Below are 26768 nucleotides of genomic sequence, written 5' to 3' on the forward strand. Positions count from 1 at the left end.
TCCATCCATCCATCCATCTATCTATCTATCTATCAATGACTCTCGATATCTAACTCTCTTGCTTGCTATCGCTCCCCCAATGGTCAGTAGCATAGTAGCATAACAGCAGATCACGGACCACTGTCAATCAGATGCTTGCCTTGCCGTCCATCCATCCATCTATCTATCTATCTATCTATGACTCTTGATATCTAACTCTCTTGCTTGCTATCGCTCCCCCAATGGTCAGTAGCATTGTAGCATAACAGCAGATCACGGACCAATGTCAATCAGATGCTTGCCTTGCCGTCCATCCATCCATCTATCTATCTATCTATCTATGACTCTCGATATCTAACTCTCTTGCTTGCTATCGCTCCCCCAATGGTCAGTAGCATAGTAGCATAACAGCAGATCACGGACCACTGTCAATCAGATGCTTGCCTTGCCGTCCATCCATCCATCCATCTATCTATCAATCTATCAATGACTCTCGATATCTAACTCTCTTACTTGCTATCGCTCCCCCAATGGTCAGTAGCATAGTAGCATAACAGCAGATCACGGACCACTGTCAATCAGATGCTTGCCTTGCCGTCCATCCATCCATCCATCTATCTATCTATCTATCAATGACTCTCGATATCTAACTCTCTTGCTTGCTATCGCTCCCCCAATGGTCAGTAGCATAGTAGCATAACAGCAGATCACGGACCACTGTCAATCAGATGCTTGCTTTGCCGTCCATCCATCCATCTATCTATCTATCTATCTATGACTCTTGATATCTAACTCTCTTGCTTGCTATCGCCCCCCCAATGGTCAGTAGCATAGTAGCATAACAGCAGATCACGGACCACTGTCAATCAGATGCTTGCCTTGCCGTCCATCCATCCATCTATCTATCTATCTATCTATCTATGACTCTCGATATCTAACTCTCTTGCTTGCTATCGCTCCCCCAATGGTCAGTAGCATAGTAGCATAACAGCAGATCACGGACCACTGTCAATCAGATGCTTGCCTTGCCGTCCATCCATCCATCTATCTATCTATCAATCTATGACTCTCGATATCTAACTCTCTTGCTTGCTATCGCTCCCCCAATGGTCAGTAGCATAGTAGCATAACAGCAGATCACGGACCACTGTCAATCAGATGCTTGCCTTGCCGTCCATCCATCCATCCATCTATCTATCAATCTATCAATGACTCTCGATATCTAACTCTCTTACTTGCTATCGCTCCCCCAATGGTCAGTAGCATAGTAGCATAACAGCAGATCACGGACCACTGTCAATCAGATGCTTGCCTTGCCGTCCATCCATCCATCCATCTATCTATCTATCTATCAATGACTCTCGATATCTAACTCTCTTACTTGCTATCGCTCCCCCAATGGTCAGTAGCATAGTAGCATAACAGCAGATCACGGACCACTGTCAATCAGATGCTTGCCTTGCCGTCCATCCATCCATCTATCTATCTATCTATCTATGACTCTTGATATCTAACTCTCTTGCTTGCTATCGCTCCCCCAATGGTCAGTAGCATAGTAGCATAACAGCAGATCACGGACCACTGTCACTCAGATGCTTGCCTTGCCGTCCATCCATCCATCCATCTATCTATCTATCTATCAATGACTCTCGATATCTAACTCTCTTGCTTGCTATCGCTCCCCCAATGGTCAGTAGCATAGTAGCATAACAGCAGATCACGGACCACTGTCAATCAGATGCTTGCCTTGCCGTCCATCCATCCATCTATCTATCTATCTATCTATGACTCTTGATATCTAACTCTCTTGCTTGCTATCGCTCCCCCAATGGTCAGTAGCATTGTAGCATAACAGCAGATCACGGACCAATGTCAATCAGATGCTTGCCTTGCCGTCCATCCATCCATCTATCTATCTATCTATCTATGACTCTCGATATCTAACTCTCTTGCTTGCTATCGCTCCCCCAATGGTCAGTAGCATAGTAGCATAACAGCAGATCACGGACCACTGTCAATCAGATGCTTGCCTTGCCGTCCATCCATCCATCCATCTATCTATCAATCTATCAATGACTCTCGATATCTAACTCTCTTACTTGCTATCGCTCCCCCAATGGTCAGTAGCATAGTAGCATAACAGCAGATCACGGACCACTGTCAATCAGATGCTTGCCTTGCCGTCCATCCATCCATCCATCTATCTATCTATCTATCAATGACTCTCGATATCTAACTCTCTTACTTGCTATCGCTCCCCCAATGGTCAGTAGCATAGTAGCATAACAGCAGATCACGGACCACTGTCAATCAGATGCTTGCCTTGCCGTCCATCCATCCATCTATCTATCTATCTATCTATGACTCTCGATATCTAACTCTCTTGCTTGCTATCGCTCCCCCAATGGTCAGTAGCATAGTAGCATAACAGCAGATCACGGACCACTGTCAATCAGATGCTTGCCTTGCCGTCCATCCATCCATCCATCTATCTATCAATCTATCAATGACTCTCGATATCTAACTCTCTTACTTGCTATCGCTCCCCCAATGGTCAGTAGCATAGTAGCATAACAGCAGATCACGGACCACTGTCAATCAGATGCTTGCCTTGCCGTCCATCCATCCATCCATCTATCTATCTATCTATCAATGACTCTCGATATCTAACTCTCTTACTTGCTATCGCTCCCCCAATGGTCAGTAGCATAGTAGCATAACAGCAGATCACGGACCACTGTCAATCAGATGCTTGCCTTGCCGTCCATCCATCCATCTATCTATCTATCTATCTATGACTCTCGATATCTAACTCTCTTGCTTGCTATCGCTCCCCCAATGGTCAGTAGCATAGTAGCATAACAGCAGATCACGGACCACTGTCAATCAGATGCTTGCCTTGCCGTCCATCCATCCATCTATCTATCTATCTATCTATGACTCTCGATATCTAACTCTCTTGCTTGCTATCGCTCCCCCAATGGTCACGTATGTTGCATTCAACAACAAAGAAAATCGTGTGCTGGAAATGATTTTTGGCAACTGTGAAGGAACTGCACGACTGCAGCAACCACAACACCTCTGTCTGTCTCTGTGGCGCAATCGGTCAGCGTGTTTGGCTGTTAACCAAAAGGATGGTGGTTTGAATCCACCCAGGGACGGCCCACTTTTCCCCCCGCCCCTTGTTATTGTTTCTACTTCTGGCGGACAGCTTGCCAGACTGTGGCTACAGTAACCTTAAGCTGCTTGCTGTGGATGGCCATCTTGCAAAAATGTATTGAGCGTTTAGAAACTTCCTTTCCATTGCCTAGGCCAACATAAACCAAGGCACTGCTGGGAGTCGAACCCAGGGTTTCCTGTTTACAAGACAGGCGCTTTGACCAACTAAGCCACGGTGCCAGGACTCTCCCATTCCCCAGTGCCTACACTCAGGCGTAAGGCAAAAAACAAAACAAAACAAAACAAAACAAAACAAAACAAAACAAAACAAAACAAAACAAAACAAAACAAAACAAAACAAAACAAAACAAAACAAAACAAAATCTGGATGCAGACTGCAACAAAGGAAGCACACAGAGGTGAAAACGTAAGGTTGACGGGAGCAACAAGCTCCCTGTTGCGACTGTCCAGGGGCGGCAATGGGAATTGGACGTTGGCCGTAGCGCGTGTCCTTTGGGCTCTGGTTCTTCTTTACAAACCGGCGTCTGTCCAGTTGGCTTTCCGGTTCATTACGTCCTCTGATGGCTTTACGATAAGCCTATCTTGCTAAAACTGATGGTCGACAAAGCGGAAGCACAAGCTTCGCAAGGAGCACAGAAAGCCCGCCTAAGGCACCGCTGGGATTTGAACCCAGGACCTCCTGTTTACTAGACAGGCGCTTTAACCAGCTAAGCCACGGCGCCAAATCTGCCGCTGCTGCTGCTGATAGTAGAATAACAGCAGATCACGGACCGCTGTCAATCAGGTTCTTGCCTTGCCATCCATCCATCCATCCATCTATCTATGACTCTCAATATCTAACTCTCTTGCTTGCTATCGCTCCCCCAATGGTCAGTAGCATAGTAGCATAACAGCAGATCACGGACCACTGTCAATCAGGTGCTTGCCTTGCCATCCATCCATCCATCTGTCTATCTATCTATCTATGACTCTTGACATCTAACTCTCTTGCTTGCTATCGCTCCCCCAATGGTCAGAAGCAAAGTAGCATAACAGCAGATCACGGACCACTGTCAATCAGATGCTTGCCTTGCCGTCCATCCATCCATCCATCCATCTATCTATCTATGACTCTTGATATCTAACTCTCTTGCTTGCTATCGCTCCCCCAATGGTCAGAAGCATAGTATCATAACAGCAGATCACAGACCACTGTCAATCAGATTCTTGCCTTGCCGTCCATCCATCCATCTATCTATCTATCTATCTATGACTCTTGATATCTAACTCTCTTGCTTGCTATCGCTCCCCCAATGGTCAGTAGCATTGTAGCATAACAGCAGATCACGGACCACTGTCAATCAGATGCTTGCCTTGCCGTCCATCCATCCATCTATCTATCTATCTATCTATGACTCTTGATATCTAACTCTCTTGCTTGCTATCGCTCCCCCAATGGTCAGTAGCATTGTAGCATAACAGCAGATCACGGACCACTGTCAATCAGATGCTTGCCTTGCCGTCCATCCATCCATCTATCTATCTATCTATCTATGACTCTTGATATCTAACTCTCTTGCTTGCTATCGCTCCCCCAATGGTCAGTAGCATTGTAGCATAACAGCAGATCACGGACCACTGTCAATCAGATGCTTGCCTTGCCGTCCATCCATCCATCCATCCATCTATCTATCTATGACTCTTGATATCTAACTCTCTTGCTTGCTATCGCTCCCCCAATGGTCAGAAGCAAAGTAGCATAACAGCAGATCACGGACCACTGTCAATCAGATGCTTGCCTTGCCGTCCATCCATCCATCCATCCATCTATCTATCTATGACTCTTGATATCTAACTCTCTTGCTTGCTATCGCTCCCCCAATGGTCAGTAGCATAGTAGCATAACAGCAGATCACGGACCACTGTCAATCAGATGCTTGCCTTGCCGTCCATCCATCCATCTATCTATCTATCTATCTATGACTCTTGATATCTAACTCTCTTGCTTGCTATCGCTCCCCCAATGGTCAGTAGCATAGTAGCATAACAGCAGATCACGGACCACTGTCACTCAGATGCTTGCCTTGCCGTCCATCCATCCATCCATCTATCTATCTATCTATCAATGACGATATCTAACTCTCTTGCTTGCTATCGCTCCCCCAATGGTCAGTAGCATAGTAGCATAACAGCAGATCACGGACCACTGTCAATCAGATGCTTGCCTTGCCGTCCATCCATCCATCCATCTATCTATCAATCTATCAATGACTCTCGATATCTAACTCTCTTACTTGCTATCGCTCCCCCAATGGTCAGTAGCATAGTAGCATAACAGCAGATCACGGACCACTGTCAATCAGATGCTTGCCTTGCCGTCCATCCATCCATCTATCTATCTATCTATCTATGACTCTTGATATCTAACTCTCTTGCTTGCTATCGCTCCCCCAATGGTCAGTAGCATTGTAGCATAACAGCAGATCACGGACCACTGTCAATCAGATGCTTGCCTTGCCGTCCATCCATCCATCTATCTATCTATCTATCTATGACTCTTGATATCTAACTCTCTTGCTTGCTATCGCTCCCCCAATGGTCAGTAGCATTGTAGCATAACAGCAGATCACGGACCACTGTCAATCAGATGCTTGCCTTGCCGTCCAAACATCCATCTATCTATCTATCTATCTATGACTCTTGATATCTAACTCTCTTGCTTGCTATCGCTCCCCCAATGGTCAGTAGCATTGTAGCATAACAGCAGATCACGGACCACTGTCAATCAGATGCTTGCCTTGCCGTCCATCCATCCATCTATCTATGACTCTTGATATCTAACTCTCTTGCTTGCTATCGCTCCCCCAATGGTCAGTAGCATTGTAGCATAACAGCAGATCACGGACCACTGTCAATCAGATGCTTGCCTTGCCGTCCATCCATCCATCTATCTATCTATCAATGACTCTCGATATCTAACTCTCTTGCTTGCTATCGCTCCCCCGATGGTCAGTAGCATAGTAGCATAACAGCAGATCACGGACCACTGTCAATCAGGTGCTTGCCTTGCCGTCCATACATCCATCTGTCTATCTATCTATCTATGACTCTTGACATCTAACTCTCTTGCTTGCTATCGCTCCCCCAATGCTCAGAAGCAAAGTAGCATAACAGCAGATCACGGACCACTGTCAATCAGATGCTTGCCTTGCCGTCCATCCATCCATCTATCTATCTATCTATCTATGACTCTTGATATCTAACTCTCTTGCTTGCTATCGCTCCCCCAATGGTCAGTAGCATTGTAGCATAACAGCAGATCACGGACCACTGTCAATCAGATGCTTGCCTTGCCGTCCATCCATACATCTATCTATCTATCTATCTATGACTCTTGATATCTAACTCTCTTGCTTGCTATCGCTCCCCCAATGGTCAGTAGCATTGTAGCATAACAGCAGATCACGGACCACTGTCAATCAGATGCTTGCCTTGCCGTCCATCCATCCATCTATCTATCTATCTATCAATGACTCTCGATATCTAACTCTCTTACTTGCTATCGCTCCCCCAATGGTCAGTAGCATAGTAGCATAACAGCAGATCACGGACCACTGTCAATCAGATGCTTGCCTTGCCGTCCATCCATCCATCCATCTATCTATCTATGACTCTTGTTATCTAACTCTCTTGCTTGCTATCGCTCCCCCAATGGTCAGTAGCATAGTAGCATAACAGCAGATCACGGAACACTGTCAATCAGATGCTTGCCTTGCCGTCCATCCATCCATCTATCTATCTATCTATCTATGACTCTCGATATCTAACTCTCTTGCTTGCTATCGCTCCCCCAATGGTCACGTATGTTGCATTCAACGACAAAGAAAATCGTGTGCTGGAAATGATTTTTGGCAACTGTGAAGGAACTGCATGACTGCAGCAACCAACACTCCTCTGTCTGTCTCTGTGGCGCAATCGGTCAGCGCGTTTGGCTGTTAACCAAAAGGATGGTGGTTCGAATCCACCCAGGGACGGCCCACTTTTCCCCCCGCCCCTTGTTATTGTTTCTAATTCTGGCGGACAGCTTGCCAGACTGTGGCTACAGTAACCTTAAGCTGCTTGCTGTGGATGGCCATCTTGCAAAAATGTATTGAGCGTTTAGAAACTTCCTTTCCATTGCCTAGGCCAACATAAACCAAGGCACTGCTGGGAGTCGAACCCAGGGTTTCCTGTTTACAAGACAGGTGCTTTGACCAACTAAGCCACGGTGCCAGGACTCTCCCATTCCCCAGTGCCTACACTCAGGCGTAAGGCAAAAAACAAAACAAAACAAAATCTGGATGCAGGCTGCAACAAAGGAAGCACACAGAGGTGAAAACCTAAGGTTGACGGGAGCAACAAGCTCCCTGTTGCGACTGTCCAGGGGCGGCAATGGGAATTGGACGTTGGCCGTAGCGCGTGTCCTTTGGGTTCTGGTTCTTCTTTACAAACCGGCGTCTGTCCAGTTGGCTTTCCGGTTCATTACGTCCTCTGATGGCTTTACGATAAGCCTATCTTGCTAAAACTGATGGTCGACAAAGCGGAAGCACAAGCTTCGCAAGGAGCACAGAAAGCCCGCCTAAGGCACCGCTGGGATTTGAACCCAGGACCTCCTGTTTACTAGACAGGCGCTTTAAACAACTAAGCCACGGTGCCAAATCTGCCGCTGCTGCTGCTGATAGTAGAATAACAGCAGATCACGGACCGCTGTCAATCAGGTTCTTGCCTTGCCGTCCATCCATCCATCCATCTATCTATGACTCTCAATATCTAACTCTCTTGCTTGCTATCGCTCCCCCAATGGTCAGTAGCATAGTAGCATAACAGCAGATCACGGACCACTGTCAATCAGGTGCTTGCCTTGCCATCCATCCATCCATCTGTCTATCTATCTATCTATGACTCTTGACATCTAACTCTCTTGCTTGCTATCGCTCCCCCAATGGTCAGAAGCAAAGTAGCATAACAGCAGATCACGGACCACTGTCAATCAGATGCTTGCCTTGCCGTCCATCCATCCATCCATCCATCTATCTATCTATGACTCTTGATATCTAACTCTCTTGCTTGCTATCGCTCCCCCAATGGTCAGTAGCATAGTATCATAACAGCAGATCACGGACCACTGTCAATCAGATGCTTGCCTTGCCGTCCATCCATCCATCTATCTATCTATCTATGACTCTTGATATCTAACTCTCTTGCTTGCTATCGCTCCCCCAATGGTCAGTAGCATTGTAGCATAACAGCAGATCACGGACCACTGTCAATCAGATGCTTGCCTTGCCGTCCATCCATCCATCTATCTATCTATCTATCTATGACTCTCGATATCTAACTCTCTTGCTTGCTATCGCTCCCCCAATGGTCAGTAGCATTGTAGCATAACAGCAGATCACGGACCACTGTCAATCAGATGCTTGCCTTGCCGTCCATCCATCCATCCATCTATCTATCTATCTATCTATGACTCTTGATATCTAACTCTCTTGCTTGCTATCGCTCCCCCAATGGTCAGTAGCATTGTAGCATAACAGCAGATCACGGACCACTGTCAATCAGATGCTTGCCTTGCCGTCCATCCATCCATCTATCTATCTATCTATCAATGACTCTCGATATCTAACTCTCTTGCTTGCTATCGCTCCCCCAATGGTCAGTAGCATAGTAGCATAACAGCAGATCACGGACCACTGTCAATCAGGTGCTTGCCTTGCCGTCCATCCATCCATCTGTCTATCTATCTATCTATGACTCTTGACATCTAACTCTCTTGCTTGCTATCGCTCCCCCAATGGTCAGAAGCAAAGTAGCATAACAGCAGATCACGGACAACTGTCAATCAGATGCTTGCCTTGCCGTCCATCCATCCATCCATCCATCTATCTATCTATGACTCTTGATATCTAACTCTCTTGCTTGCTATCGCTCCCCCAATGGTCAGTAGCATAGTATCATAACAGCAGATCACGGACCACTGTCAATCAGATGCTTGCCTTGCCGTCCATCCATCTATCTATCTATCTATCTATCTATCTATCTATCTATCTATCTATCTATCTATCTATCTATGACTCTCGATATCTAACTCTCTTGCTTGCTATCGCTCCCCCAATGGTCACGTATGTTGCATTCAACGACAAAGAAAATCGTGTGCTGGAAATGATTTTTGGCAACTGTGAAGGAACTGCACGACTGCAGCAACCAAAACACCTCTGTCTGTCACTGTGGCGCAATCGGTCAGCGCGTTTGGCTGTTAACCAAAAGGATGGTGGTTCGAATCCACCCAGGGACGGCCCACTTTTCCCCCCGCCCCTTGTTATTGTTTCTACTTCTGGCGGACAGCTTGCCAGACTGTGGCTACAGTAACCTTAAGCTGCTTGCTGTGGACGGCCATCTTGCAAAAATGTATTGAGCGTTTAGAAACTTCCTTTCCATTGCCTAGGCCAACATAAACCAAGGCACTGCTGGGAGTCGAACCCAGTGTTTCCTGTTTACAAGACAGGCGCTTTGACCAACTAAGCCACGGTGCCAGGACTCTCCCATTCCCCAGTGCCTACACTCAGGCATAAGGCAAAAAACAAAACAAAACAAAACAAAACAAAACAAAACAAAACAAAACAAAACAAAACAAAACAAAACAAAACAAAACAAAACAAAACAAAACAAAATCTGGATGCAGGCTGCAACAAAGGAAGCACACAGAGGTGAAAACGTAAGGTTTACGGGAGCAACAAGCTCCCTGTTGCGACTGTCCAGGGGCGGCAATGGGAATTGGACGTTGGCCGTAGCGCGTGTCCTTTGGGTTCTGGTTCTTCTTTACAAACCGGCGTCTGTCCAGTTGGCTTTCCGGTTCATTACGTCCTCTGATGGCTTTACGATAAGCCTATCTTGCTAAAACTGATGGTCGACAAAGCGGAAGCACAAGCTTCGCAAGGAGCACAGAAAGCCCGCCTAAGGCACCGCTGGGATTTGAACCCAGGACCTCCTGTTTACTAGACAGGCGCTTTAACCAACTAAGCCACGGCGCCAAATCTGCCGCTGCTGCTGCTGATAGTAGCATAACAGCAGATCACGGACCACTGTCAATCAGGTGCTTGCCTTGCCGTCCATCCATCCATCCATCTATCTATCTATCTATCTATGACTCTTGACATCTAACTCTCTTGCTTGCTATCGCTCCCCCAATGGTCAGAAGCAAAGTAGCATAACAGCAGATCACGGACCACTGTCAATCAGATGCTTGCCTTGCCGTCCATCCATCCATCCATCCATCTATCTATCTATGACTCTTGATATCTAACTCTCTTGCTTGCTATCGCTCCCCCAATGGTCAGTAGCATAGTATCATAACAGCAGATCACGGACCACTGTCAATCAGATGCTTGCCTTGCCGTCCATCCATCCATCTATCTATCTATCTATGACTCTTGATATCTAACTCTCTTGCTTGCTATCGCTCCCCCAATGGTCAGTAGCATTGTAGCATAACAGCAGATCACGGACCACTGTCAATCAGATGCTTGCCTTGCCGTCCATCCATCCATCTATCTATCTATCTATCTATGACTCTCGATATCTAACTCTCTTGCTTGCTATCGCTCCCCCAATGGTCAGTAGCATTGTAGCATAACAGCAGATCACGGACCACTGTCAATCAGATGCTTGCCTTGCCGTCCATCCATCCATCTATCTATCTATCTATCTATGACTCTTGATATCTAACTCTCTTGCTTGCTATCGCTCCCCCAATGGTCAGTAGCATAGTATCATAACAGCAGATCACGGACCACTGTCAATCAGATGCTTGCCTTGCCGTCCATCCATCCATCTATCTATCAATCTATGACTCTCGATATCTAACTCTCTTGCTTGCTATCGCTCCCCCAATGGTCAGTAGCATAGTAGCATAACAGCAGATCACGGACCACTGTCAATCAGATGCTTGCCTTGCCGTCCATCCATCCATCTATCTATCAATCTATCAATCTATCAATGACTCTCGATATCTAACTCTCTTACTTGCTATCGCTCCCCCAATGGTCAGTAGCATAGTAGCATAACAGCAGATCACGAACCACTGTCAATCAGATGCTTGCCTTGCCGTCCATCCATCCATCCATCTATCTATCTATCTATCAATGACTCTCGATATCTAACTCTCTTACTTGCTATCGCTCCCCCAATGGTCAGTAGCATAGTAGCATAACAGCAGATCACGGACCACTGTCAATCAGATGCTTGCCTTGCCGTCCATCCATCCATCTATCTATCTATCTATCTATGACTCTTGATATCTAACTCTCTTGCTTGCTATCGCTCCCCCAATGGTCAGTAGCATAGTAGCATAACAGCAGATCACGGACCACTGTCACTCAGATGCTTGCCTTGCCGTCCATCCATCCATCCATCTATCTATCTATCTATCAATGACTCTCGATATCTAACTCTCTTGCTTGCTATCGCTCCCCCAATGGTCAGTAGCATAGTAGCATAACAGCAGATCACGGACCACTGTCAATCAGATGCTTGCCTTGCCGTCCATCCATCCATCTATCTATCTATCTATCTATGACTCTTGATATCTAACTCTCTTGCTTGCTATCGCTCCCCCAATGGTCAGTAGCATTGTAGCATAACAGCAGATCACGGACCAATGTCAATCAGATGCTTGCCTTGCCGTCCATCCATCCATCTATCTATCTATCTATCTATGACTCTCGATATCTAACTCTCTTGCTTGCTATCGCTCCCCCAATGGTCAGTAGCATAGTAGCATAACAGCAGATCACGGACCACTGTCAATCAGATGCTTGCCTTGCCGTCCATCCATCCATCCATCTATCTATCAATCTATCAATGACTCTCGATATCTAACTCTCTTACTTGCTATCGCTCCCCCAATGGTCAGTAGCATAGTAGCATAACAGCAGATCACGGACCACTGTCAATCAGATGCTTGCCTTGCCGTCCATCCATCCATCCATCTATCTATCTATCTATCAATGACTCTCGATATCTAACTCTCTTGCTTGCTATCGCTCCCCCAATGGTCAGTAGCATAGTAGCATAACAGCAGATCACGGACCACTGTCAATCAGATGCTTGCTTTGCCGTCCATCCATCCATCTATCTATCTATCTATCTATGACTCTTGATATCTAACTCTCTTGCTTGCTATCGCCCCCCCAATGGTCAGTAGCATAGTAGCATAACAGCAGATCACGGACCACTGTCAATCAGATGCTTGCCTTGCCGTCCATCCATCCATCTATCTATCTATCTATCTATCTATGACTCTCGATATCTAACTCTCTTGCTTGCTATCGCTCCCCCAATGGTCAGTAGCATAGTAGCATAACAGCAGATCACGGACCACTGTCAATCAGATGCTTGCCTTGCCGTCCATCCATCCATCTATCTATCTATCAATCTATGACTCTCGATATCTAACTCTCTTGCTTGCTATCGCTCCCCCAATGGTCAGTAGCATAGTAGCATAACAGCAGATCACGGACCACTGTCAATCAGATGCTTGCCTTGCCGTCCATCCATCCATCCATCTATCTATCAATCTATCAATGACTCTCGATATCTAACTCTCTTACTTGCTATCGCTCCCCCAATGGTCAGTAGCATAGTAGCATAACAGCAGATCACGGACCACTGTCAATCAGATGCTTGCCTTGCCGTCCATCCATCCATCCATCTATCTATCTATCTATCAATGACTCTCGATATCTAACTCTCTTACTTGCTATCGCTCCCCCAATGGTCAGTAGCATAGTAGCATAACAGCAGATCACGGACCACTGTCAATCAGATGCTTGCCTTGCCGTCCATCCATCCATCTATCTATCTATCTATCTATGACTCTTGATATCTAACTCTCTTGCTTGCTATCGCTCCCCCAATGGTCAGTAGCATAGTAGCATAACAGCAGATCACGGACCACTGTCACTCAGATGCTTGCCTTGCCGTCCATCCATCCATCCATCTATCTATCTATCTATCAATGACTCTCGATATCTAACTCTCTTGCTTGCTATCGCTCCCCCAATGGTCAGTAGCATAGTAGCATAACAGCAGATCACGGACCACTGTCAATCAGATGCTTGCCTTGCCGTCCATCCATCCATCTATCTATCTATCTATCTATGACTCTTGATATCTAACTCTCTTGCTTGCTATCGCTCCCCCAATGGTCAGTAGCATTGTAGCATAACAGCAGATCACGGACCAATGTCAATCAGATGCTTGCCTTGCCGTCCATCCATCCATCTATCTATCTATCTATCTATGACTCTCGATATCTAACTCTCTTGCTTGCTATCGCTCCCCCAATGGTCAGTAGCATAGTAGCATAACAGCAGATCACGGACCACTGTCAATCAGATGCTTGCCTTGCCGTCCATCCATCCATCCATCTATCTATCAATCTATCAATGACTCTCGATATCTAACTCTCTTACTTGCTATCGCTCCCCCAATGGTCAGTAGCATAGTAGCATAACAGCAGATCACGGACCACTGTCAATCAGATGCTTGCCTTGCCGTCCATCCATCCATCCATCTATCTATCTATCTATCAATGACTCTCGATATCTAACTCTCTTACTTGCTATCGCTCCCCCAATGGTCAGTAGCATAGTAGCATAACAGCAGATCACGGACCACTGTCAATCAGATGCTTGCCTTGCCGTCCATCCATCCATCTATCTATCTATCTATCTATGACTCTCGATATCTAACTCTCTTGCTTGCTATCGCTCCCCCAATGGTCAGTAGCATAGTAGCATAACAGCAGATCACGGACCACTGTCAATCAGATGCTTGCCTTGCCGTCCATCCATCCATCCATCTATCTATCAATCTATCAATGACTCTCGATATCTAACTCTCTTACTTGCTATCGCTCCCCCAATGGTCAGTAGCATAGTAGCATAACAGCAGATCACGGACCACTGTCAATCAGATGCTTGCCTTGCCGTCCATCCATCCATCCATCTATCTATCTATCTATCAATGACTCTCGATATCTAACTCTCTTACTTGCTATCGCTCCCCCAATGGTCAGTAGCATAGTAGCATAACAGCAGATCACGGACCACTGTCAATCAGATGCTTGCCTTGCCGTCCATCCATCCATCTATCTATCTATCTATCTATGACTCTCGATATCTAACTCTCTTGCTTGCTATCGCTCCCCCAATGGTCAGTAGCATAGTAGCATAACAGCAGATCACGGACCACTGTCAATCAGATGCTTGCCTTGCCGTCCATCCATCCATCTATCTATCTATCTATCTATGACTCTCGATATCTAACTCTCTTGCTTGCTATCGCTCCCCCAATGGTCACGTATGTTGCATTCAACAACAAAGAAAATCGTGTGCTGGAAATGATTTTTGGCAACTGTGAAGGAACTGCACGACTGCAGCAACCACAACACCTCTGTCTGTCTCTGTGGCGCAATCGGTCAGCGTGTTTGGCTGTTAACCAAAAGGATGGTGGTTTGAATCCACCCAGGGACGGCCCACTTTTCCCCCCGCCCCTTGTTATTGTTTCTACTTCTGGCGGACAGCTTGCCAGACTGTGGCTACAGTAACCTTAAGCTGCTTGCTGTGGATGGCCATCTTGCAAAAATGTATTGAGCGTTTAGAAACTTCCTTTCCATTGCCTAGGCCAACATAAACCAAGGCACTGCTGGGAGTCGAACCCAGGGTTTCCTGTTTACAAGACAGGCGCTTTGACCAACTAAGCCACGGTGCCAGGACTCTCCCATTCCCCAGTGCCTACACTCAGGCGTAAGGCAAAAAACAAAACAAAACAAAACAAAACAAAACAAAACAAAACAAAACAAAACAAAACAAAACAAAACAAAACAAAACAAAACAAAACAAAACAAAACAAAACAAAACAAAACAAAATCTGGATGCAGACTGCAACAAAGGAAGCACACAGAGGTGAAAACGTAAGGTTGACGGGAGCAACAAGCTCCCTGTTGCGACTGTCCAGGGGCGGCAATGGGAATTGGACGTTGGCCGTAGCGCGTGTCCTTTGGGCTCTGGTTCTTCTTTACAAACCGGCGTCTGTCCAGTTGGCTTTCCGGTTCATTACGTCCTCTGATGGCTTTACGATAAGCCTATCTTGCTAAAACTGATGGTCGACAAAGCGGAAGCACAAGCTTCGCAAGGAGCACAGAAAGCCCGCCTAAGGCACCGCTGGGATTTGAACCCAGGACCTCCTGTTTACTAGACAGGCGCTTTAACCAGCTAAGCCACGGCGCCAAATCTGCCGCTGCTGCTGCTGATAGTAGAATAACAGCAGATCACGGACCGCTGTCAATCAGGTTCTTGCCTTGCCATCCATCCATCCATCCATCTATCTATGACTCTCAATATCTAACTCTCTTGCTTGCTATCGCTCCCCCAATGGTCAGTAGCATAGTAGCATAACAGCAGATCACGGACCACTGTCAATCAGGTGCTTGCCTTGCCATCCATCCATCCATCTGTCTATCTATCTATCTATGACTCTTGACATCTAACTCTCTTGCTTGCTATCGCTCCCCCAATGGTCAGAAGCAAAGTAGCATAACAGCAGATCACGGACCACTGTCAATCAGATGCTTGCCTTGCCGTCCATCCATCCATCCATCCATCTATCTATCTATGACTCTTGATATCTAACTCTCTTGCTTGCTATCGCTCCCCCAATGGTCAGAAGCATAGTATCATAACAGCAGATCACAGACCACTGTCAATCAGATTCTTGCCTTGCCGTCCATCCATCCATCTATCTATCTATCTATCTATGACTCTTGATATCTAACTCTCTTGCTTGCTATCGCTCCCCCAATGGTCAGTAGCATTGTAGCATAACAGCAGATCACGGACCACTGTCAATCAGATGCTTGCCTTGCCGTCCATCCATCCATCTATCTATCTATCTATCTATGACTCTTGATATCTAACTCTCTTGCTTGCTATCGCTCCCCCAATGGTCAGTAGCATTGTAGCATAACAGCAGATCACGGACCACTGTCAATCAGATGCTTGCCTTGCCGTCCATCCATCCATCTATCTATCTATCTATCTATGACTCTTGATATCTAACTCTCTTGCTTGCTATCGCTCCCCCAATGGTCAGTAGCATTGTAGCATAACAGCAGATCACGGACCACTGTCAATCAGATGCTTGCCTTGCCGTCCATCCATCCATCCATCCATCTATCTATCTATGACTCTTGATATCTAACTCTCTTGCTTGCTATCGCTCCCCCAATGGTCAGAAGCAAAGTAGCATAACAGCAGATCACGGACCACTGTCAATCAGATGCTTGCCTTGCCGTCCATCCATCCATCCATCCATCTATCTATCTATGACTCTTGATATCTAACTCTCTTGCTTGCTATCGCTCCCCCAATGGTCAGTAGCATAGTAGCATAACAGCAGATCACGGACCACTGTCAATCAGATGCTTGCCTTGCCGTCCATCCATCCATCTATCTATCTATCTATCTATGACTCTTGATATCTAACTCTCTTGCTTGCTATCGCTCCCCCAATGGTCAGTAGCATAGTAGCATAACAGCAGATCACGGACCACTGTCACTCAGATGCTTGCCTTGCCGTCCATCCATCCATCCATCTATCTATCTATCTATCAATGACTCTCGATATCTAACTCTCTTGCTTGCTATCGCTCCCCCAATGGTCAGTAGCATAGTAGCATAACAGCAGATCACGGACCACTGTCAATCAGATGCTTGCCTTGCCGTCCATCCATCCATCTATCTATCTATCTATCTATGACTCTCGATATCTAACTCTCTTGCTTGCTATCGCTCCCCCAATGGTCAGTAGCATAGTAGCATAACAGCAGATCACGGACCACTGTCAATCAGATGCTTGCCTTGCCGTCCATCCATCCATCCATCTATCTATCAATCTATCAATGACTCTCGATATCTAACTCTCTTACTTGCTATCGCTCCCCCAATGGTCAGTAGCATAGTAGCATAACAGCAGATCACGGACCACTGTCAATCAGATGCTTGCCTTGCCGTCCATCCATCCATCTATCTATCTATCTATCTATGACTCTTGATATCTAACTCTCTTGCTTGCTATCGCTCCCCCAATGGTCAGTAGCATTGTAGCATAACAGCAGATCACGGACCACTGTCAATCAGATGCTTGCCTTGCCGTCCATCCATCCATCTATCTATCTATCTATCTATGACTCTTGATATCTAACTCTCTTGCTTGCTATCGCTCCCCCAATGGTCAGTAGCATTGTAGCATAACAGCAGATCACGGACCACTGTCAATCAGATGCTTGCCTTGCCGTCCATCCATCCATCTATCTATCTATCTATCTATGACTCTTGATATCTAACTCTCTTGCTTGCTATCGCTCCCCCAATGGTCAGTAGCATTGTAGCATAACAGCAGATCACGGACCACTGTCAATCAGATGCTTGCCTTGCCGTCCATCCATCCATCTATCTATGACTCTTGATATCTAACTCTCTTGCTTGCTATCGCTCCCCCAATGGTCAGTAGCATTGTAGCATAACAGCAGATCACGGACCACTGTCAATCAGATGCTTGCCTTGCCGTCCATCCATCCATCTATCTATCTATCAATGACTCTCGATATCTAACTCTCTTGCTTGCTATCGCTCCCCCGATGGTCAGTAGCATAGTAGCATAACAGCAGATCACGGACCACTGTCAATCAGGTGCTTGCCTTGCCGTCCATACATCCATCTGTCTATCTATCTATCTATGACTCTTGACATCTAACTCTCTTGCTTGCTATCGCTCCCCCAATGCTCAGAAGCAAAGTAGCATAACAGCAGATCACGGACCACTGTCAATCAGATGCTTGCCTTGCCGTCCATCCATCCATCTATCTATCTATCTATCTATGACTCTTGATATCTAACTCTCTTGCTTGCTATCGCTCCCCCAATGGTCAGTAGCATTGTAGCATAACAGCAGATCACGGACCACTGTCAATCAGATGCTTGCCTTGCCGTCCATCCATACATCTATCTATCTATCTATCTATGACTCTTGATATCTAACTCTCTTGCTTGCTATCGCTCCCCCAATGGTCAGTAGCATTGTAGCATAACAGCAGATCACGGACCACTGTCAATCAGATGCTTGCCTTGCCGTCCATCCATCCATCTATCTATCTATCTATCAATGACTCTCGATATCTAACTCTCTTACTTGCTATCGCTCCCCCAATGGTCAGTAGCATAGTAGCATAACAGCAGATCACGGACCACTGTCAATCAGATGCTTGCCTTGCCGTCCATCCATCCATCCATCTATCTATCTATGACTCTTGTTATCTAACTCTCTTGCTTGCTATCGCTCCCCCAATGGTCAGTAGCATAGTAGCATAACAGCAGATCACGGAACACTGTCAATCAGATGCTTGCCTTGCCGTCCATCCATCCATCTATCTATCTATCTATCTATGACTCTCGATATCTAACTCTCTTGCTTGCTATCGCTCCCCCAATGGTCACGTATGTTGCATTCAACGACAAAGAAAATCGTGTGCTGGAAATGATTTTTGGCAACTGTGAAGGAACTGCATGACTGCAGCAACCAACACTCCTCTGTCTGTCTCTGTGGCGCAATCGGTCAGCGCGTTTGGCTGTTAACCAAAAGGATGGTGGTTCGAATCCACCCAGGGACGGCCCACTTTTCCCCCCGCCCCTTGTTATTGTTTCTACTTCTGGCGGACAGCTTGCCAGACTGTGGCTACAGTAACCTTAAGCTGCTTGCTGTGGATGGCCATCTTGCAAAAATGTATTGAGCGTTTAGAAACTTCCTTTCCATTGCCTAGGCCAACATAAACCAAGGCACTGCTGGGAGTCGAACCCAGGGTTTCCTGTTTACAAGACAGGTGCTTTGACCAACTAAGCCACGGTGCCAGGACTCTCCCATTCCCCAGTGCCTACACTCAGGCGTAAGGCAAAAAACAAAACAAAACAAAACAAAACAAAACAAAACAAAACAAAACAAAACAAAACAAAACAAAACAAAACAAAACAAAACAAAACAAAACAAAACAAAACAAAACAAAACAAAATCTGGATGCAGACTGCAACAAAGGAAGCACACAGAGGTGAAAACGTAAGGTTGACGGGAGCAACAAGCTCCCTGTTGCGACTGTCCAGGGGCGGCAATGGGAATTGGACGTTGGCCGTAGCGCGTGTCCTTTGGGTTCTGGTTCTTCTTTACAAACCGGCGTCTGTCCAGTTGGCTTTCCGGTTCATTACGTCCTCTGATGGCTTTACGATAAGCCTATCTTGCTAAAACTGATGGTCGACAAAGCGGAAGCACAAGCTTCGCAAGGAGCACAGAAAGCCCGCCTAAGGCACCGCTGGGATTTGAACCCAGGACCTCCTGTTTACTAGACAGGCGCTTTAAACAACTAAGCCACGGTGCCAAATCTGCCGCTGCTGCTGCTGATAGTAGAATAACAGCAGATCACGGACCGCTGTCAATCAGGTTCTTGCCTTGCCGTCCATCCATCCATCCATCTATCTATGACTCTCAATATCTAACTCTCTTGCTTGCTATCGCTCCCCCAATGGTCAGTAGCATAGTAGCATAACAGCAGATCACGGACCACTGTCAATCAGGTGCTTGCCTTGCCATCCATCCATCCATCTGTCTATCTATCTATCTATGACTCTTGACATCTAACTCTCTTGCTTGCTATCGCTCCCCCAATGGTCAGAAGCAAAGTAGCATAACAGCAGATCACGGACCACTGTCAATCAGATGCTTGCCTTGCCGTCCATCCATCCATCCATCCATCTATCTATCTATGACTCTTGATATCTAACTCTCTTGCTTGCTATCGCTCCCCCAATGGTCAGTAGCATAGTATCATAACAGCAGATCACGGACCACTGTCAATCAGATGCTTGCCTTGCCGTCCATCCATCCATCTATCTATCTATCTATGACTCTTGATATCTAACTCTCTTGCTTGCTATCGCTCCCCCAATGGTCAGTAGCATTGTAGCATAACAGCAGATCACGGACCACTGTCAATCAGATGCTTGCCTTGCCGTCCATCCATCCATCTATCTATCTATCTATCTATGACTCTCGATATCTAACTCTCTTGCTTGCTATCGCTCCCCCAATGGTCAGTAGCATTGTAGCATAACAGCAGATCACGGACCACTGTCAATCAGATGCTTGCCTTGCCGTCCATCCATCCATCCATCTATCTATCTATCTATCTATGACTCTTGATATCTAACTCTCTTGCTTGCTATCGCTCCCCCAATGGTCAGTAGCATTGTAGCATAACAGCAGATCACGGACCACTGTCAATCAGATGCTTGCCTTGCCGTCCATCCATCCATCTATCTATCTATCTATCAATGACTCTCGATATCTAACTCTCTTGCTTGCTATCGCTCCCCCAATGGTCAGTAGCATAGTAGCATAACAGCAGATCACGGACCACTGTCAATCAGGTGCTTGCCTTGCCGTCCATCCATCCATCTGTCTATCTATCTATCTATGACTCTTGACATCTAACTCTCTTGCTTGCTATCGCTCCCCCAATGGTCAGAAGCAAAGTAGCATAACAGCAGATCACGGACAACTGTCAATCAGATGCTTGCCTTGCCGTCCATCCATCCATCCATCCATCTATCTATCTATGACTCTTGATATCTAACTCTCTTGCTTGCTATCGCTCCCCCAATGGTCAGTAGCATAGTATCATAACAGCAGATCACGGACCACTGTCAATCAGATGCTTGCCTTGCCGTCCATCCATCTATCTATCTATCTATCTATCTATCTATCTATCTATCTATCTATCTATCTATCTATGACTCTCGATATCTAACTCTCTTGCTTGCTATCGCTCCCCCAATGGTCACGTATGTTGCATTCAACGACAAAGAAAATCGTGTGCTGGAAATGATTTTTGGCAACTGTGAAGGAACTGCACGACTGCAGCAACCAAAACACCTCTGTCTGTCACTGTGGCGCAATCGGTCAGCGCGTTTGGCTGTTAACCAAAAGGATGGTGGTTCGAATCCACCCAGGGACGGCCCACTTTTCCCCCCGCCCCTTGTTATTGTTTCTACTTCTGGCGGACAGCTTGCCAGACTGTGGCTACAGTAACCTTAAGCTGCTTGCTGTGGACGGCCATCTTGCAAAAATGTATTGAGCGTTTAGAAACTTCCTTTCCATTGCCTAGGCCAACATAAACCAAGGCACTGCTGGGAGTCGAACCCAGTGTTTCCTGTTTACAAGACAGGTGCTTTGACCAACTAAGCCACGGTGCCAGGACTCTCCCATTCCCCAGTGCCTACACTCAGGCATAAGGCAAAAAACAAAACAAAACAAAACAAAACAAAACAAAACAAAACAAAACAAAACAAAACAAAACAAAACAAAACAAAACAAAACAAAATCTGGATGCAGGCTGCAACAAAGGAAGCACACAGAGGTGAAAACGTAAGGTTGACGGGAGCAACAAGCTCCCTGTTGCGACTGTCCAGGGGCGGCAATGGGAATTGGACGTTGGCCGTAGCGCGTGTCCTTTGGGTTCTGGTTCTTCTTTACAAACCGGCGTCTGTCCAGTTGGCTTTCCGGTTCATTACGTCCTCTGATGGCTTTACGATAAGCCTATCTTGCTAAAACTGATGGTCGACAAAGCGGAAGCACAAGCTTCGCAAGGAGCACAGAAAGCCCGCCTAAGGCACCGCTGGGATTTGAACCCAGGACCTCCTGTTTACTAGACAGGCGCTTTAACCAACTAAGCCACGGCGCCAAATCTGCCGCTGCTGCTGCTGATAGTAGCATAACAGCAGATCACGGACCACTGTCAATCAGGTGCTTGCCTTGCCGTCCATCCATCCATCCATCTATCTATCTATCTATCTATGACTCTTGACATCTAACTCTCTTGCTTGCTATCGCTCCCCCAATGGTCAGAAGCAAAGTAGCATAACAGCAGATCACGGACCACTGTCAATCAGATGCTTGCCTTGCCGTCCATCCATCCATCCATCCATCTATCTATCTATGACTCTTGATATCTAACTCTCTTGCTTGCTATCGCTCCCCCAATGGTCAGTAGCATAGTATCATAACAGCAGATCACGGACCACTGTCAATCAGATGCTTGCCTTGCCGTCCATCCATCCATCTATCTATCTATCTATGACTCTTGATATCTAACTCTCTTGCTTGCTATCGCTCCCCCAATGGTCAGTAGCATTGTAGCATAACAGCAGATCACGGACCACTGTCAATCAGATGCTTGCCTTGCCGTCCATCCATCCATCTATCTATCTATCTATCTATGACTCTCGATATCTAACTCTCTTGCTTGCTATCGCTCCCCCAATGGTCAGTAGCATTGTAGCATAACAGCAGATCACGGACCACTGTCAATCAGATGCTTGCCTTGCCGTCCATCCATCCATCTATCTATCTATCTATCTATGACTCTTGATATCTAACTCTCTTGCTTGCTATCGCTCCCCCAATGGTCAGTAGCATAGTATCATAACAGCAGATCACGGACCACTGTCAATCAGATGCTTGCCTTGCCGTCCATCCATCCATCTATCTATCTATCTATGACTCTTGATATCTAACTCTCTTGCTTGCTATCGCTCCCCCAATGGTCAGTAGCATTGTAGCATAACAGCAGATCACGGACCACTGTCAATCAGATGCTTGCCTTGCCGTCCATCCATCCATCTATCTATCTATCTATCTATGACTCTCGATATCTAACTCTCTTGCTTGCTATCGCTCCCCCAATGGTCAGTAGCATTGTAGCATAACAGCAGATCACGGACCACTGTCAATCAGATGCTTGCCTTGCCGTCCATCCATCCATCTATCTATCTATCTATCTATGACTCTTGATATCTAACTCTCTTGCATGCTATCGCTCCCCCAATGGTCAGTAGCATTGTAGCATAACAGCAGATCACGGACCACTGTCAATCAGATGCTTGCCTTGCCGTCCATCCATCCATCTATCTATCTATCTATCAATGACTCTCGATATCTAACTCTCTTGCTTGCTATCGCTCCCCCAATGGTCAGTAGCATAGTAGCATAACAGCAGATCACGGACCACTGTCAATCAGGTGCTTGCCTTGCCGTCCATCCATCCATCTGTCTATCTATCTATCTATGACTCTTGACATCTAACTCTCTTGCTTGCTATCGCTCCCCCAATGGTCAGAAGCAAAGTAGCATAACAGCAGATCACGGACCACTGTCAATCAGATGCTTGCCTTGCCGTCCATCCATCCATCCATCCAATTATCTATCTATGACTCTTGATATCTAACTCTCTTGCTTGCTATCGCACCCCCAATGGTCAGTAGCATAGTATCATAACAGCAGATCACGGACCACTGTCAATCAGATGCTTGCCTTGCCGTCCATCCATCAATCTATCTACCTATCTATCTATCTATGACTCTTGATATCTAACTCTCTTGCTTGCTATCGCTCCCCCAATGGTCAGTAGCATAGTAGCATAACAGCAGATCACGGACCACTGTCAATCAGGTGCTTGCCTTGCCATCCATCCATCCATCTGTCTATCTATCTATCTATGACTCTTGACATCTAACTCTCTTGCTTGCTATCGCTCCCCCAATGGTCAGAAGCAAAGTAGCATAACAGCAGATCACGGACCACTGTCAATCAGATGCTTGCCTTGCCGTCCATCCATCCATCCATCCATCTATCTATCTATGACTCTTGATATCTAACTCTCTTGCTTGCTATCGCTCCCCCAATGGTCAGTAGCATAGTATCATAACAGCAGATCACGGACCACTGTCAATCAGATGCTTGCCTTGCCGTCCATCCATCCATCTATCTATCTATCTATCTATGACTCTTGATATCTAACTCTCTTGCTTGCTATCGCTCCCCCAATGGTCAGTAGCATTGTAGCATAACAGCAGATCACGGACCACTGTCAATCAGATGCTTGCCTTGCCGTCCATCCATCCATCTATCTATCTATCTATCTATGACTCTTGATATCTAACTCTCTTGCTTGCTATCGCTCCCCCAATGGTCAGTAGCATTGTAGCATAACAGCAGATCACGGACCACTGTCAATCAGATGCTTGCCTTGCCGTCCATCCATCCATCTATCTATCTATCTATCTATGACTCTCGATATCTAACTCTCTTGCTTGCTATCGCTCCCCCAATGGTCAGTAGCATTGTAGCATAACAGCAGATCACGGACCACTGTCAATCAGATGCTTGCCTTGCCGTCCATCCATCCATCTATCTATCTATCTATCTATGACTCTTGATATCTAACTCTCTTGCTTGCTATCGCTCCCCCAATGGTCAGTAGCATTGTAGCATAACAGCAGATCACGGACCACTGTCAATCAGATGCTTGCCTTGCCGTCCATCCATCCACCCATCCATCTACCTATCTATGACTCTTGATATCTAACTCTCTTGCTTGCTATTGCTCCCCCAATGGTCAGTAGCATTGTAGCATAACAGCAGATCACGGACCAATGTCAATCAGATGCTTGCCTTGCCGTCCATCCATCCATCTATCTATCTATCTATCTATGACTCTCGATATCTAACTCTCTTGCTTGCTATCGCTCCCCCAATGGTCAGTAGCATAGTAGCATAACAGCAGATCACGGACCACTGTCAATCAGATGCTTGCCTTGCCGTCCATCCATCCATCCATCTATCTATCAATCTATCAATGACTCTCGATATCTAACTCTCTTACTTGCTATCGCTCCCCCAATGGTCAGTAGCATAGTAGCATAACAGCAGATCACGGACCACTGTCAATCAGATGCTTGCCTTGCCGTCCATCCATCCATCCATCTATCTATCTATCTATCAATGACTCTCGATATCTAACTCTCTTACTTGCTATCGCTCCCCCAATGGTCAGTAGCATAGTAGCATAACAGCAGATCACGGACCACTGTCAATCAGATGCTTGCCTTGCCGTCCATCCATCCATCTATCTATCTATCTATCTATGACTCTTGATATCTAACTCTCTTGCTTGCTATCGCTCCCCCAATGGTCAGTAGCATAGTAGCATAACAGCAGATCACGGACCACTGTCACTCAGATGCTTGCCTTGCCGTCCATCCATCCATCCATCTATCTATCTATCTATCAATGACTCTCGATATCTAACTCTCTTGCTTGCTATCGCTCCCCCAATGGTCAGTAGCATAGTAGCATAACAGCAGATCACGGACCACTGTCAATCAGATGCTTGCCTTGCCGTCCATCCATCCACCCATCCATCTACCTATCTATGACTCTTGATATCTTACTCTCTTGCTTGCTATCGCTCCCCCAATGGTCAGTAGCATAGTAGCATAACAGCAGATCACGGACCACTGTCAATCAGATGCTTGCCTTGCCGTCCATCCATCCATCCATCTATCTATCTATCTATGACTCTTGATATCTAACTCTCTTGCTTGATATCGCTCCCCCAATGGTCAGTAGCATAGTAGCATAACAGCAGATCTCGGACCACTGTCAATCAGATGCTTGCCTTGCCGTCCATCCATCCATCTATCTATCTATCTATCTATGACTCTTGATATCTAACTCTCTTGCTTGCTATTGCTCCCCCAATGGTCAGTAGCATTGTAGCATAACAGCAGATCACGGACCAATGTCAATCAGATGCTTGCCTTGCCGTCCATCCATCCATCTATCTATCTATCTATCTATGACTCTCGATATCTAACTCTCTTGCTTGCTATCGCTCCCCCAATGGTCAGTAGCATAGTAGCATAACAGCAGATCACGGACCACTGTCAATCAGATGCTTGCCTTGCCGTCCATCCATCCATCCATCTATCTATCAATCTATCAATGACTCTCGATATCTAACTCTCTTACTTGCTATCGCTCCCCCAATGGTCAGTAGCATAGTAGCATAACAGCAGATCACGGACCACTGTCAATCAGATGCTTGCCTTGCCGTCCATCCATCCATCCATCTATCTATCTATCTATCAATGACTCTCGATATCTAACTCTCTTACTTGCTATCGCTCCCCCAATGGTCAGTAGCATAGTAGCATAACAGCAGATCACGGACCACTGTCAATCAGATGCTTGCCTTGCCGTCCATCCATCCATCTATCTATCTATCTATCTATCTATGACTCTTGATATCTAACTCTCTTGCTTGCTATCGCTCCCCCAATGGTCAGTAGCATAGTAGCATAACAGCAGATCACGGACCACTGTCACTCAGATGCTTGCCTTGCCGTCCATCCATCCATCCATCTATCTATCTATCTATCAATGACTCTCGATATCTAACTCTCTTGCTTGCTATCGCTCCCCCAATGGTCAGTAGCATAGTAGCATAACAGCAGATCACGGACCACTGTCAATCAGATGCTTGCCTTGCCGTCCATCCATCCATCCATCTATCTATCAATCTATCAATGACTCTCGATATCTAACTCTCTTACTTGCTATCGCTCCCCCAATGGTCAGTAGCATAGTAG

The 26768-nt window shown here is 46.2% G+C and overlaps 18 non-coding genes across 18 annotated transcripts; 6 read left to right on the forward strand and 12 right to left on the reverse strand.

Annotated features, from left to right (window-relative positions):
- The first annotated feature begins 3066 nt into the window (after window positions 1-3066).
- Window positions 3067-3140, forward strand: trnan-guu (transfer RNA asparagine (anticodon GUU)). The gene has a single exon. It is a non-coding gene; the product is annotated as a tRNA-Asn (tRNA).
- A 164-nt stretch (window positions 3141-3304) lies between these two features.
- Window positions 3305-3378, reverse strand: trnat-ugu (transfer RNA threonine (anticodon UGU)). Its single transcript has one exon. It is a non-coding gene; the product is annotated as a tRNA-Thr (tRNA).
- Window positions 3379-3807: 429 nt separating this feature from the next.
- On the reverse strand, window positions 3808-3881 carry trnat-agu (transfer RNA threonine (anticodon AGU)). The gene has a single exon. It is a non-coding gene; the product is annotated as a tRNA-Thr (tRNA).
- A 3217-nt stretch (window positions 3882-7098) lies between these two features.
- Window positions 7099-7172, forward strand: trnan-guu (transfer RNA asparagine (anticodon GUU)). Its single transcript has one exon. It is a non-coding gene; the product is annotated as a tRNA-Asn (tRNA).
- A 164-nt stretch (window positions 7173-7336) lies between these two features.
- On the reverse strand, window positions 7337-7410 carry trnat-ugu (transfer RNA threonine (anticodon UGU)). The gene has a single exon. It is a non-coding gene; the product is annotated as a tRNA-Thr (tRNA).
- Window positions 7411-7759: 349 nt separating this feature from the next.
- Window positions 7760-7833, reverse strand: trnat-agu (transfer RNA threonine (anticodon AGU)). The gene has a single exon. It is a non-coding gene; the product is annotated as a tRNA-Thr (tRNA).
- Window positions 7834-9398: 1565 nt separating this feature from the next.
- Window positions 9399-9472, forward strand: trnan-guu (transfer RNA asparagine (anticodon GUU)). The gene has a single exon. It is a non-coding gene; the product is annotated as a tRNA-Asn (tRNA).
- A 164-nt stretch (window positions 9473-9636) lies between these two features.
- On the reverse strand, window positions 9637-9710 carry trnat-ugu (transfer RNA threonine (anticodon UGU)). Its single transcript has one exon. It is a non-coding gene; the product is annotated as a tRNA-Thr (tRNA).
- A 424-nt stretch (window positions 9711-10134) lies between these two features.
- Window positions 10135-10208, reverse strand: trnat-agu (transfer RNA threonine (anticodon AGU)). The gene has a single exon. It is a non-coding gene; the product is annotated as a tRNA-Thr (tRNA).
- Window positions 10209-14637: 4429 nt separating this feature from the next.
- trnan-guu (transfer RNA asparagine (anticodon GUU)) lies at window positions 14638-14711 on the forward strand. Its single transcript has one exon. It is a non-coding gene; the product is annotated as a tRNA-Asn (tRNA).
- A 164-nt stretch (window positions 14712-14875) lies between these two features.
- Window positions 14876-14949, reverse strand: trnat-ugu (transfer RNA threonine (anticodon UGU)). The gene has a single exon. It is a non-coding gene; the product is annotated as a tRNA-Thr (tRNA).
- Window positions 14950-15393: 444 nt separating this feature from the next.
- trnat-agu (transfer RNA threonine (anticodon AGU)) lies at window positions 15394-15467 on the reverse strand. The gene has a single exon. It is a non-coding gene; the product is annotated as a tRNA-Thr (tRNA).
- Window positions 15468-18830: 3363 nt separating this feature from the next.
- trnan-guu (transfer RNA asparagine (anticodon GUU)) lies at window positions 18831-18904 on the forward strand. Its single transcript has one exon. It is a non-coding gene; the product is annotated as a tRNA-Asn (tRNA).
- Window positions 18905-19068: 164 nt separating this feature from the next.
- Window positions 19069-19142, reverse strand: trnat-ugu (transfer RNA threonine (anticodon UGU)). Its single transcript has one exon. It is a non-coding gene; the product is annotated as a tRNA-Thr (tRNA).
- Window positions 19143-19586: 444 nt separating this feature from the next.
- Window positions 19587-19660, reverse strand: trnat-agu (transfer RNA threonine (anticodon AGU)). Its single transcript has one exon. It is a non-coding gene; the product is annotated as a tRNA-Thr (tRNA).
- Window positions 19661-21221: 1561 nt separating this feature from the next.
- trnan-guu (transfer RNA asparagine (anticodon GUU)) lies at window positions 21222-21295 on the forward strand. The gene has a single exon. It is a non-coding gene; the product is annotated as a tRNA-Asn (tRNA).
- A 164-nt stretch (window positions 21296-21459) lies between these two features.
- trnat-ugu (transfer RNA threonine (anticodon UGU)) lies at window positions 21460-21533 on the reverse strand. The gene has a single exon. It is a non-coding gene; the product is annotated as a tRNA-Thr (tRNA).
- Window positions 21534-21947: 414 nt separating this feature from the next.
- Window positions 21948-22021, reverse strand: trnat-agu (transfer RNA threonine (anticodon AGU)). The gene has a single exon. It is a non-coding gene; the product is annotated as a tRNA-Thr (tRNA).
- Between the last annotated feature and the right edge of the window lie 4747 nt (window positions 22022-26768).

This window comes from Amia ocellicauda, chromosome 2, assembly GCF_036373705.1.
Source record: "Amia ocellicauda isolate fAmiCal2 chromosome 2, fAmiCal2.hap1, whole genome shotgun sequence".
Classification (NCBI taxonomy): Eukaryota; Metazoa; Chordata; class Actinopteri; order Amiiformes; family Amiidae; genus Amia; species Amia ocellicauda.